Consider the following 2,500-nt stretch of genomic DNA (forward strand, 5'->3'; position numbering starts at 1 on the left):
CTCTGACCAAAGCCTCAGCATCACAAAATGGATGCTGCTGCCACAGACACGAGTCAGACCTCCTGCTGCTGGGAGTTATCCCGGCAAGGGAGGCTTGGACAATAGGTTTCCTGCTTGGGGAGGTGCTAGCAGCTCCCCAGACAGACTTTAGTGTATTGGGGCAGGGAGGGCTGATAGGAATGAGACATGCCTGGGGCACACAAGGTGTCCCATGCATAGTCCAGTTCAAACCGGTGCTGGGGCACTCCAGCCCCAGTCCTGGCGCGACACTGGACAAAGGAAAGGGGGTGTAACCACCCCCCTTCCTGGTCCCACCCATAGGAGGGACCTTGCAGGTAGCCCAGCCCACTAGCCCAGTATATCAGTAGGTAGCTGAGCCCTGCTAAAGTAGATTATCCTGAACCTGCAACTTGAACAGAAACTCTGGACCTTCGACATTTGCCGAAAGAAGAAGACTGAAGAATCTCCCTTGTGGCCAAGGAGTGGCCACCCTGTGCAAACAGGCACCATCAAGAGACTTACCCTTTGCTGTACTGAAGTTCTACGAGGGACCGACTGCAGAGCCTGACCAGAGCCTTGACTTCCAGACTTCTCCGACCCTGATCCACATCCACAGCTGAGCTGAGATCCGTGGAGGCGACGAGAGATGTGGGACCGGCTACCTGGGAAAAGTGGCGAGTATCTTCCAGCGCAGCTTCTGAGGCACCCTCGAGGTTGTGCACTGGGGATTGAGAAGCCCCAACCCCATCTGCACCGAAGATCAGCCCCCCCACACTCCACGAGTCCTGCGTGGGGCCCTTCTGCATTTTCCTGCTTGCCGCGTCTGTCCGGTTACTTGCCCGTTGGCTAGTAACCTTTGTGACGACACACCTTCAACTTTCCACTGCTGGTTTGGCTCCTCCAGACTGGCTCCTGCTCCTCTGTGAAAGAGAAGCACCCCAGACCTTCCTGGTCTGCACCAGAAGCAAGTCCTCCATTCGGCGTGGGTTCCGCTTGCCAAGGCTTGGTGAGTCCTAGTTCAACTTCGACACCGCCGACAGCAAGAGCCTTCGTGGGACAGCTCGCCTCCTGGTCGTCCTCGACGTCTCCTGGCACCCGTGGCTGCTGCGACAAGCTTCACCCCTTCACTGCAATCTTCACGACATCGCCTGGTTCCTTCCTGGTTCCACGTGGTCACTGGCTAGTGACCCAGACTTTGTCCCTTCTGCTTGCAGGTATCCTTCCTTCTTGATCCCAACCTTGGGATCCACCGGACACTCTTCACTGACTGCCTGTCAGCAACTTTCCTTCAGGCATCCATAGGAGTCGACGACGAAACCCGACGCAAGTTCACACCTATGCACCCGCAGCCCGTGGGCTAGGTAACTTGGGCATTTCGGTGCTCACTAGGGTATTGACTATCCAAGGGTCTAGTTTCCGAGTCTCGACTTCCTAGCTATCCCAGAAGTGTCCTAAAACTGTTTATTTCTAAACTGTACTGTTTACATCGATTATACGCATGACGCGTGAGTGTTTCCACTCTGCACCTGAATCCCGTGGGCCTCCCACTTCCTAACCTTGGGTAGTATAGTGTAGCCCCAGCGATTCCCTAGGCCTAGGCCTATCCGATTTCCGTGACAGTGGTCCTTATACCACTTACTTAGTATATGGTTTGCGTGGCCCCTAGGGCCTAACTGTATTACTTACCTGTGTGACTTAATGTATGCTTGAATAAGACTGTGTTGTACTTACCTCGAATCTCATAAAGAGTGCTGAGGGTTGGACTAGAATAAATACACTTTATTTTATATATATCTGTTGTGGTGTCCTTTCATTTGGTATTAAAGGGGTTACAAATGGTATAACAGCTGGCTTCACATGCCATACAGAGTTTAGCCTAAGATTGCTCTTGTCCATGCTACCACTGGAATAGCTGGTCTATAAGGTTGACTTTACAACCAATCACCATAAGGGTCGTTTGGACTGATATAAGGTGTACACTAGAACTAGTGACATCCTACATCAGGCCAACTTCTCACACCCTTCTCCACTTCGGCCTTCAAAGTTCTCGTTTGAATATTTGCTACTATCACCAAGATCTGCACCTGCGGCGGCTCCACCCGGGCCCTCGCCCCGGGCTTCTGTGCGCACCGCAGCGGCCCTCCTACTCGTCGCGGCTTAGCCCCCGCGGCTCTCAGCGCCGGCGACGGCCGGGTATGGGCCCAACGCTCCAGCGCCATCCATTTTCAGGGCTAGTTGATTCGGCAGGTGAGTTGTTAAACACCGACAAACAAAAGTGAGTGGAGGGTCTAAGGGAGTTTAGAGACCAGCGCGGACAAATCCCCAAATACTACGACTAGAACAACAACATAGTCCGTGGGTCTATATTGGTCTACCTGATCAAGATAATTTTTTTTCAAAGAAAACCAGCTACAAATCTAAATAAAGGAATCCTTTCGAAAAGGACCAAGTCCCATCACCCACCAAGGTGGCATGCTTCATCATCTGGGACCTCCCATTA

At 52.6% G+C, this 2,500-nt stretch overlaps 1 protein-coding gene and 1 pseudogene across 1 annotated transcript in view; one reads left to right on the top strand and one right to left on the bottom strand.

Moving 5' to 3' along the window:
* Positions 1–2,500, top strand: part of LOC146854294 (uncharacterized) — a 215,934-nt gene that overhangs the window by 192,942 nt on the left and 20,492 nt on the right. The window lies entirely within an intron of this gene.
* The window catches only part of LOC146854295 (28S ribosomal RNA), a 7,969-nt pseudogene that overhangs the window by 1,849 nt on the left and 3,620 nt on the right, over positions 1–2,500 (bottom strand).

Source organism: Triturus cristatus, chromosome 4_1 (assembly GCF_964204655.1).
Source record: "Triturus cristatus chromosome 4_1, aTriCri1.1, whole genome shotgun sequence".
Classification (NCBI taxonomy): Eukaryota; Metazoa; Chordata; class Amphibia; order Caudata; family Salamandridae; genus Triturus; species Triturus cristatus.